Source organism: Schistocerca serialis, chromosome 7 (genome assembly GCF_023864345.2).
Source record: "Schistocerca serialis cubense isolate TAMUIC-IGC-003099 chromosome 7, iqSchSeri2.2, whole genome shotgun sequence".
In the NCBI taxonomy this organism is placed as follows: domain Eukaryota; kingdom Metazoa; phylum Arthropoda; class Insecta; order Orthoptera; family Acrididae; genus Schistocerca; species Schistocerca serialis.
Genome location: NC_064644.1, coordinates 498724593 through 498736652, shown reverse-complemented (window position 1 = coordinate 498736652; position 12060 = coordinate 498724593).

The following is a 12060-nucleotide window of genomic DNA, read 5'->3' as shown; positions in this document are numbered from 1 at the left end:
TGTCTTGACTCATTTGAGAAAACGGTGAGGACCCAGAACCTGAGTCTACAGTATTTGCAATATTGTGTTCTGTCATTTCGGATTCCTGAGGCGAGCTGTTGCCTACCGATCGATCGATAATGCTTCCCTGTTCACTAATTGTTTCACTGCCTACACCATTATTTGCAGCCCGCTCCATTTCCCTATGTGCAATTACCAAATTACTATTTTGAACATTAGTTAATTCATTACACGGTGGCGCTAACACACTGCTTTCGTTTTCACTGTCATTTCTCAGTTTACTTTGGAGCCTAGTGTTACGTTTATCACACGCCATTATTGTCACAATATTTCACACGACAACACAGGAAATCACAATTTGAAGAGAAAAATAAGAAAACACATTAACATGGCATTGAAAATAATATCTAGTTAATGAAAAACTACAACTACAAAGGAAATTCTCTCTATAATTACACGCTAGCAATAACAAAAGCTACACTAATTACACAAACTACAAGAAAAAATCAAAAGATTCCAGTGTGGTATCCTCGGCTAAGGGTCGATATATGAAACGTCCCCTTTCAGCAATTATACTTGACTGTCCTTAAACTGACACACAATATTTTTAGCACAATGCCATCTGACTTTCAAAAATCCCTACAAAAAAATGGCCCTGACTAACATAACCCATACCTTTCAAAAATCACTTACCTCACAAAAATCTTCGTTACTCGAACTACTGCAATACAGCGAGCGCCACTACTGCCAGCTAAATATAAGATTCAAACTACGGAAGGCACTAACTACTGATAGGCATAGTTAGCAAATGAAAGATTTTAATAGAGAACAAACAATGTATTTACCTTAATAGTCATAATATATATAGCAGTTCATGACATCCAGTCTTACAAATTTCAAAACTCCGCCATCTCTCTCCCCACATCCACCACTGCTGGCGGCTCACCTCCAACTGCGCAACGCTACGCGCTGTTCACATCCAGCTGCCCAACACTACAATGGCAGACAACAATGCAAACTAGCCACAGACTGCACACAGCACAGCCAGTGATTTTCATACAGAGCGCTACGTGGCGTTACCAATATAAGAACCTAAACAGCCTACTTACAAAGTGATACAGTGATTGAAACTAAACCGGAAATAAAGCGTGAAGAGTGTGTAATGTGCACATAGTATGTATGTTAAAAAAATTAATTTGATTCATATTTTAGACAATGGCCAAACGTGAAGGAGTAGGTGATATTGCCAGTTCTGAAGCAAGACGGCGAAAACCAAACGAACAGCGATGAAATGAAACAGACGAAAAGCGTCAAGCACGTTTAAGTTCCCAACAAACGAGAATTTGCACAGTGAGAAGCAGAGAAACCTAAGAACAACGAAATGAGCGGGTTGAAGAACCTAAAATTGCGACACAGTCTTATAATAAAAGAGTGAAAACTCAATCCAGCCATGAAAATACCACCCTACGAGAAACGCGGACGAAGACAAGTAAACATTACAGCATAAAAAATGAAGTATTCCACTACAACCTGACGACATCATATAAAAAACCCAAACAAATCGTAATTTTAAAAATGGATATCATCTGCCAAATTTGAAACGCGAAAAAAAAATCTGTTGTATGAATGGAACATTTTGATTGCCACTACTGTAAGCACCTCAACAGGAATGTTCACATCACCTGACGTAAAACTCCAGAATCAAAACACTTTCCTCAAAATATAAAAGCGTACAACGCTTGCTTCCAAATGACTTCTTTCGGTGCCACTTCGATCAACATTAACAGAGGTTAAATCGATTGCGTCTTTTCCATCCGAGGATAAATTTATCACCAGATGGAATCATTACTACCACTGCTGAACGAAGACAATAAATTTCTGCAAGTATATTTAATCGGAATTGAACAAACAGAAAGGGATCAACGATGCACAAATATCAGTGGATTGCGACGAGAAGTAGTCCGAAACGTACAGAGGATCTTACAAGAAAACAATCAACTGATTCATATATTCAGAATATCACTAGACCGAACGATTTCTCATGACTATAAAGCTATAATTCGAGCGGACAAAAGACCACATGGAGAACATGGTCGTCGGTTTAATGCACCCCAGATAGACGAAGTCGCCATCGTAATTGTGGACAGTGAAAACACAAGCCGTGATATGATTGTACAACGAAGAAGAGAACGACTACAACCCATTGCAAATTCACACCATTCATTTGATACCCTCCGATATTCATTAATATTTCTGCACGGAGAGGACGGATATTATTTTTAATGTGAAACAGATCCAACCTGAAACGGGCATAGAAACAAACAACAAAGTCACTTCCGAAGTGTTTTATGCTTATCGCTTAATGATCGGAGAGATGAAACATACAATCACATTCTCAACACTCGCCGTTTATTTCAACAATTTCTTGTGGATATGTACGCAAAAACAGCAACGTAACGGACGCTTTACATAAGACTGAATCAGAAGAAACTACTCACGGAAGAATACATCCACCTTCCAGACGCAACCATAAATGACAGAAACATTGACGACATTGTAAAAACGCTAGTCTTACCCTCATCATAATAGGAAGTCTGAGAGACATGCACGAATATACTCAAGATCCCATAACCTAGATATGAAAATATGGACGACCTGACCTGTTCATAACATTCAAACACACCTCTTAGTGGCCAGAAATCGTAAAACAAGTAAGATATGGACAAGCCCCAATGCATCGACATGACATAATAGCCCGAGTTTATTAACAAAAGCAAATGAGATTCATTGAAGTAAGCAAAAAAATCACATCTTTGGAACCGTTAGATGCTGGACGTACACAACTGAGCGACAAAAACGAGAACTGCCTCACTCACACAATCTCATGTGGCTACGCAACAGAATTCATCCCTCGGATATCAACAAAATCATCCAAGCTGAATTTCCCAATCCGCAAGAACATCCGTAACTGTACGAATAGTGATGAAAAGCATGATTTACCGACTACCCGAGCCATTAAACCCCGATTTGATGAGTGATGGAAAATGTACAAAAAAAAAAAAAACCAACCCAAAACGATGTTTGAACCACACACAAACTGTAGTTTATGGCTTCCGTCAGATACAGAAGACGATCACCCAAAATCTGTGGCCTTACAGCAAAAATACGAATACGAGGCTGTGGCGAGCTGTATATAGATAATCAATAGGTAGTACCACAAAACACACTACTTTCCAAAATGTTCAAAACGTAGAATGCTGCAGTTCAGTGAAATCCGTCCAATATGTCTGTAAGTATGTGAACAATGGAAGTGAAATGACAGTATTAAAAATAGCCAAATACAGCGAATAACAAAACAGAAACGACGAGATCCTCATGTACCAAATGGACAGATACATCAACAGTAGCGAAGCTGCGTGGTGAGTTTTCGGTTTTTCCATACACGAACCGAGCCAACTGTGCAACATCTATCGGTGCATTTGGAGAACTGATAGCGGGTTTACTTCACAAAAGACGCCGCCAGAAATACTGCAAGCGAATCACATCAGAACACAACATTAACAGCTTTTTTCCAACAGTGCCGAACGGATGCATCCGCGAAAACATTTCTATATGTCGACGTCCCTACCTATTTATTACACGTGGAACGCAACAAGAAAATCTTTAGATGAAAAAAACAAAAATTCTATTAAAAATTATCCAGGAATAATGGAAACTGGCGCACTAGGCCGAGTACACACCGTACATCCGAACAATGCCGAATTGTTCTATTTCCGGATTTTGCTACACAAAATACAGTGACCACCAGGTTTCACAGGTCTCAAGACTGTTGGCGGTTAGCTACGCCAGACGTACAGAGAAGCATGCCAACGGCCAGGACTACTGTAAAACGACAACCACTGGGAATTAACTCTACAAGAAACTTCTCTCACAGCCTCAGCTTAACAAATGAGAGACTTATTTGCCACAATTCAAACAACATGTAACTTATCGAATCCAAAACAGCTATGGGAATCCTTCAAAGAGAGTATCAGTGATGACGTACTGTACCAAATCCGACAAGCTCATCCTGAACTGACCATCGAATTCAACGACGACATCTTAAATGAAACTCTCACTCGCCTAGAAGATCAATGTTTAGCAATAAACAAGCAGTACTAAGTACAACTTGGGATACAAGCACCACGAAAAGATGGTTTCAGTGTGCTAAGCTTCGAATAAAAAAATAAATAAAAAAAACTACAACCTCAACGAACTATTTCAGTTACATTGCTCACAACAAACCACTCCTCAATGAAATCAAAATGAAATTTTTACAACGTTACCATGGACCTGATCAACAACAACATTGGCGGAACTATTTACTTGGACGCGATAGGCGGAACCGGGAAAACGCTTCTAATAAATCTATTGCTGGTGGCAACATGTGCTAAACAACACATCGCACTTGCACAGGCATCATCTCGCATTGCAGCCAGACTTGTGGGAGGAGGACGAACTGCCCATTCCGCCCTACAACTACTGTTGAATACAGCTGAAGATGAATTCCCGAAATGTAAAATCTCAAGAGCATGTGGACAGAGAGAACATCTAAAGCAAGCTAAAATTATCTTCTGGGACGAATGCACAATGGCACACAACTAATCATTCGAGGCCATGGGCAGAACATTGCAAGACTTGCGAGGAAACTCTGAAGTGATGATTGGAGCTCCACTCGTACTCTCAGGAGATTTCCAACGAATACTTACAGTTATCCTCTAGTCACCACCAGCAGACGAGGTTATTGCATGCTTTAAAAAATTAGACATAGAAATACTGCGACCTGCAAAAAGTATGAGAGTTGAACTATCGAAAGACGAAACAACAAAACATTTTGCTCAACAACTTTTACAGATAGGCAAATACACATATCCTACTGAGCAGACGACCGGCTTTATTAAACAGTGATTTCTGCTACATAGCCACTGCTGACAGCGAACTCACCGACTAAATTTCTACAAACATTGTTTGCAACTATACCGATCTGGACTGGCTATTTGAAAAGACAATTTTGGTAATTAAAAATAATATTGTCGACGACAGCAACTTTAATATTAAAAAAAAATTCCGATGAAGAGATAATATACAAATAGATCGACACGATGGTAAACACTGGAGAAAGTGTGAACTTCCCTAGACAACTTTAAACTCTTCGCAAGTACCAGGAATGGCATTACGCTGCCTTCGACTTAAAACTGGATCTCCGATTATACTGCTCAGAAATCTCAACTCACCAAAACTATGCAATGGAACAAGAATGATCGTGAAACAGCTATCGAGTAATATCACCGAAACCGAAATTATGACTGGAAAGTACAAAGGAAACACACCATTTCTCCTCAGAATAACCCTGATCTCTACTGAACTGCCATTCCAAAAGCCTGCAATTTCCGATCAGACTAGCCTACAGTTTTACAACTAATAAAACACAAGGACAAACTTCAAAATATTGCGGCATCAACCTCAAAGACTGCTACTTCTCTCACGGTCAACTACACATAGCTTGCTCTCAAGTAGGATATTCTAAACATATGAACAAGATGAAAAAGTTCACAAATAGGTATTGTAAATAGTTAGAATATGTTTTCAATAAATTTTCTTACCTCTTATACTTCAAAGTTTATTCTTTTATTCAAGCTACCATACAATCTCACATCAACTCCCTGAGCGAAGGCGGATACCCCAGCTAATTGTATAGTAAAAGGATATCATCGATGTATCATTCGTGCTAAACTACCTGTTTAATGATATCTAAGTTATTTTAAAACAATTGTGTTTCTATGCAGTGTACAAGTATGTCGACAAATGTGCCTGCTAAGGAATTTCCCACTGCTAGACCATCTATCTAAAAACATATTTTTCCATGAAATGAGAAGTAATTGAAGGATAAGGTGCTTTCAAGTCATGAATAAACTACATTAATAATCTCGTGTCCTATCAAATTAGGTTTCATAACACGAATCGTTTCTACAGTTGGTATATTACTATAGAGATTAGTAATATCGAGTGATGGAAGATGAAAGATAAAGGTAACATAAGTTGACGATGTTATGTTGCTTATTAAAAAAAATGGGAACAAACTGGAACGGAAACACCAGAACAGTCGTAATCTGAACCTCATTCCAAATGAGCGCAAATAAAATCAGTCACTTCGCAGGATACTTAAAAGAATGGTAGCAAATAAATTGTGGGGTTTTAGGGTTTACCGTAATCATGGACAGAAAATCCTAGGAAGTTCTGGTCTTACGTTAAATCAGTAAGTGGCTCGAAACTGCGTATCTAGACACTCTGGGATGATGATGGCATTGAAATAGAGGATGACACGCGTAAAGCTGAAATACTAAACACCTTTTCCCAAAGCTGTTTCACAGAGGAAGACCGCTCTGCAGTTCCTTCTCTAAATCCTCGCACAAGTGAAAAAATGGCTGACATCGAAATAAGTGTCCAAAGAATAAAAAAGCAACTGAAATCACTCCACAGAGGTAAGTTCACTGAACCTGACGGGATACCAGTTCGATTCTACACAGAGTACGCGAAAGAACTTGCCCCCCTTCTAACAGCCGTGTACCGCAAGTCTCTAGAGGAACGGAGGGTTCCAAATGATTGGAAAATAACACAGATAATCCCAGTCTTCAAGAAGAGTCGTCGAGCAGATGCGCAAAACTATAGACCTATATCTCTGACATCGATCTGTTGTAGAATCTTAGAACATGTTTTTTGCTCGCGTATCATGTCATTTCTGAAATCCAGAATCTACTCCGTAGGAATCAACATGGACTCCGGAAACAGCGATCGTGTGAGATCCAACTCGCTTTATTTGTTCATGAGACCCAGAAAATACTAGATACAGGCTCCCAGGTAGATGCCAGTTGCCCTCGCTTCCGGAAGGCGTTCGGTACAGTTCCACACTGTCGCCTGATAAGTAAGAGCCTACGGAATATCAGACCAGCTGTGTGGCTGGATTGAAGAGTTTTTAGCAAACAGGACACAGCGTGTTGTTCTCAATGGAGAAACGTCTACAGACGTTAAAGTAACCTCTGGCGTGCCACAGGGGAGTGTTATGGGACCATTGCTTTTCACAATATATATAAATGACCTAGTAGATAGTGTCGGAAGTTCCATGCGGCTTTTCGCGGATGATGCTGTAGTATACGGGGAAGCTGCAGCATTATAAAATTGCAGCGAAATGGAGGAAGATCTGCAGCGGATAGGCACTTGGTGCAGGGAGTGGCAACTGACCCTTAACATAGACAAATGTAATGTATTGCGAATACATATAAAGAAGGATCCTTTATTGTATGATGATATGATAGCGGCACAAACACTGGTAGCAGTTACTACTGTAAAATATCTGTGAGTATGCGTACGGAACGATTTGAAGTGGAATGATCATATAAAATTAATTGTTGGTAAGGCGGGCGCCAGGTTGAGATTCATTGGGAGAGTCCTTAGAAAATGTAGCCCATCAACAAAGGAGGTGACTTACAAAACACTCGTTCGACCTATACTTGAGTATTGCTCATCAGTGTGTGATACCATGTCGGGTTGACAGAGGAGATAGAGAAGAGCCAAAGAAGAACGGCGCGTTTCGTCACAGGGTTATTTGGTAACCGTGATAGCGTTACGGAGATGTTTAGCAAACTCAAGTGGCAGACTCTGCAAGAGAGGCGCTCTGCATCGCGGTGTAGCTTGCTCTCCAGGTTTCGAGAGTGTGCGTTTCTGGATGAGGTATCGAATATATTGCTTGTCCCTACTTATACCTCCCGAGGAGATCACGAATGTAAAATTAGAGAGATTCGAGCGCGCACGGAGGCTTTCCGGCAGTCGTTCTTCCCGCGAACCATACGCGACTGGAACAGGAAAGGGAGGTAATGCGGTGGCACGTAAAGTGCCCTCCGCCAAACGCCGTTGGGTGGCTTGCGGAGTACAAATGTAGATATGACAATGGAATGTATGCATATTCGGCTCCATGTCGACATGCGGCTCAAACCCGTCCACAAAATATTAAGTGTCTTTGAAACGGAATGCCAAGTAAGAGCAAAAGATTGACCATGGCTAACCTTAACATTGGAATAATGAGTTCGTCTTACATGAATGCAACTGATATGTCAAATGTGTTGCATAAGCCAATGGCATATAGTGTTCTCACCACCAGATTTGCAGCAGCATGGTGTGAAACAGCAAACTGCAGTTGTGTGAACGAATAGAACCGAGACAAACACCACAAGCAAACTCACTAGTAACTGGGCCACATCAATTCGACTTCGAGACGAATTCTCATGGCAAGCCGTATGATTGGCCGTCACAAACCAAAGATCCTCGATTGTGGCACATCACACGTCCGGCTTGGCCAAAAAGATATGCAGGCAGGCAGGACAATACACTATCGATAGCAACGTGTCTGCTTGAACGCTTCGTTGGATGAGACAGGACAGCGTCATGTTGATGTATTAATGAAGTGACCCGAGGGCAGAGGCAGAAGCGCTTCGCAGTCTTGTCTCTTGCCGGGAGAAGGGGGTGGTGGGGGAGGAGGGGAGGGGAGGCAACTGACTTCAGGTCCAGCAATAGCGACTCAAACCGAGAAGTGTCGGAGCGGCGGCCCCTGGAACAATAGCGGCGCCAGCGCTGATATGCAAATCCGGCGCGACGGAGCGCTGCGGCGCGGATTTGAATATCCAAAGAGAGGCGGCGACTGGCGGGGTCTGCAGATAGGAGGCCGTGCCTTGTCAGGCGCCTCACAAAGGCGTAATCGAAAGCGCGAGGCGGGCAGGGGCCCACTCGCCGTCCGTCCTGCCGGATGGCCAACTCGTGTTGACCCGAACAGCCGCACAGCTCCGGACTGCGTCGCGGGTTATTCAGACGGAGCTGAGGGAGACAGCTAGGCGCGGAGTTCCGTGAACAGTAACGGCGTCGTCCGATAAGGCGACACGGCGGCCGCGTCAGGAACAGCCAGAGAGGTCTGGCGGGAAACTGCGGCGCAGAGGTACTGTTGGAAAACAGAAAGAGAGAAAAACAAGGCTCAGCTATTCTTGACGCTCTCAGTGTGCTGCACAAACAGTCTGAAGGTTTCAAGATAAACTCTTGAAATTCGCAACACTTATTTCACCATTGCCTTCTAACATGTGACTATTAAAGAATTTCAGAATTTTGCTAGTTACAGCAGAAGTTAAATATTTATCATCCTTTCGTGCTGACCTGAAATATACTGGGTGATCGAAAAGTCAGTATAAATTTGAAAACTTAATAATCCACGGAATAATGTAGATAGGTAAAGATTGACACACATGCTTGGAATGACATGGGGTTTTATTAGAACAAAGAAAAAAAAGTTCACAAAATGTCCGACAGATGGCGCTGGACAGCAAAACGTGAGTGACTGCGCATGACAATCGTGTATAAAAGGAGCTGTAATGAGAGAGAGAATCAGATGCGTCAGCAGTCGCAGCATGTTGACGTTACCTGAAAACGCGCTTTTAGTGAAGCTGTAATATCAGAATGGGGAATGTGCTAGTTCAGCGTTACGATCCTATCGCCATAGGAAGGGGATTCGAACGGGTAAAGGAGGAGGAGATTAGTGTTTAACGTCCCGTCGACAACGAGGTCATTAGAGACGGAGCGCAAGCTCGGTGAAGGAAGGATGGGGAAGGAAATCGGCCGTGCCCTTTCAAAGGAACCATCCCGGCATTTGCCTGAAGCGATTTAGGGAAATCACGGAAAACCTAAATCAGGATGGCCGGAGACGGGATTGAACCGTCGTCCTCCCGAATGCGAGTCCAGTGTGCCGAACGGGTAAAGGTACGTTGGCAAATGCAGCTGTGGCGAGATTGATTTCGAAATTCGAAGCCCCGGGTTGTTTGGACGATAGATCCCGTAGTGGCCGATCGACCACAAGGCGTAATGCTGCTGAGGCAGTTCAGGAAGAAATGGAGACTGTAGCGGGTTCGTCTATGCACGGGGAAGTTAGCGCTCGTGCAGTCGCACGTCGCACCGGCATTCCGTACATTATTGTTTGATTGGCACTGAGGCGTACCCTCCGATGCTATCCGTACAAAATCCATTGGCACCATGAACTGTTACCTGGCGATTTAGTGAAGCGGAGGGCATTTGCGGTGTGGGCGTTTCAAAAGATGGTGGAAGATTAAGATTGGTTGAGTAACGTGTTGCGAACCGACGAAGCTCATTTCACGCTTCGAGGGTCTGTCAATGCCCACAGCTGGAGAATTTGGGCTACCGAAAATCCTAGAACTGTCGTGGAAACTCCATTGCACGTCGAGAAAGTCACGGTGTGGGTTGGATTTACCACATCTACCGTTATCGGGCCTTTTTTCTTCGAGGAAATGCGTGATTCTGGTTTTGCATCTGCTAGCGTGACGGGTGAGAGGTACGCCGATATGTTACAGAATCGCATCATCCCCAGCCTGGCTGATAAACACCTGCTGGAACGTACGATAAGAGGTTTCCTAGCGGACAACCGTCCTATGGGCAGCCTACTCCGGTGGTGCTCCAAAGTAATACTGTTTTACAGCTTGTGCAATAAGCGTAAAGTTGCAAAAATGCGTCAAACTCCGGTAAAACTGATGGACTGGGCTCTTCATAATGTGCTGAATTTTAGTCTGTTTCAGCTCACATAATTTAATGTGGTTTGGATATGTTTCAAGACATTGCACCACGTTGGAACCGATCTAATGTAATGTCATGACATTAAGCTAAACAGGCTAAGCTATCAGCGATGACATCCGAGAAGACAATTAATGAAGGTACTGTCTTGATAAACTTCATTTAATCCTTCTCGAACTTCTGCATTCATAAAATTGTTGCCTGTTTTAAGGGTGTTAAATTCTGCAATACGTATACCAGTATTACTCGCATTGTTTAAATTTGAACATTTTGCTTTGATATGTTTACAATAAATATGTTATGTTTTAACTGGCACTCAAGCTCAATCAATCACTCAACCCTTTCCTAAGTTCCAGCATCCTGCTACACCGACCCTCCACCCACATTTGTATGGCAACGCTCTCTCCTGATTATAGTGCCCTCTGGTGGCGTTTTGCGAGCCTCGGTTTCCACATGATGTCTGATCCTAGTTGTACGGCGGATGTGACATGTCAGTGTGTAAATGCTTCATTAATCATCCTGTACTGTGCAGGGTGCTTGTACTAAATGGAGGAAACTGCAGGAAGTGATTCCAGAGAGGCTAAGGACTAGCAAAGTCAGATGGGCATACAGCCATAAATGCATTGCAAGGGATGTACATAAACTTGAAAGTTGGATACAAAACTTACGTATCCCCCCACCCATCTCCCCCCACCTCTCTTCCCCTCCCTACCTTCTTCAGGTCTCCCTCATCTCCTTGTGCCTGGCAGATCCTCCGTTTTGATCATCGTCCGTCTGCCACGTCAGTGTTGTGTTTAGTGCTGTTTTTCCTGTGAGTGGAGAGGTGTGACTTTAATTGTGTGCTGGCCTTGTGTTTAGTGCTACTGTCAGTGTTTGTTATGTGCTACGCCATCCGTCGATACTTTTATGCTCCGGTCATACTGTGCCTTGTGTTCTTTTAATTGTCCCAGTGTGTGGTTTTTTGTGTGCACTACTTTTTTATCTCCATTTTACAGTCGCCTCTTTTTTTGTCTATTGTCTTCCATGATGTTCCCCCTATTTTATATCTATGTTCACCATGTTTTCTCCTTTGTTCTTTTTAAATGTCTTCTATTGTTTGTTCTATGTCTTTCGGCTGAAGAGCAGCGCATATGCTGCTGCCAGCCCACCCCGATGGGGGATTGAAATACAATAAAGGAAAAAAACTTGGGTGTTGACTCCATTATCAGCATCACGCAGATTTCCTGCCACATAGAGTAAGCCAAACGGCGTTTGGAACATTCTCCATGACAGCTGCCGAGCGGAGACACATTTACATAAAATCAGGATAGCTGTTGGAAACCTGTGAAGCGTCTTCGACGCAAGTAAAACGTTATTAGAGTTAAAGCAAATTATTCACAATGTTTACAAGCTGTCGTTCTTCCG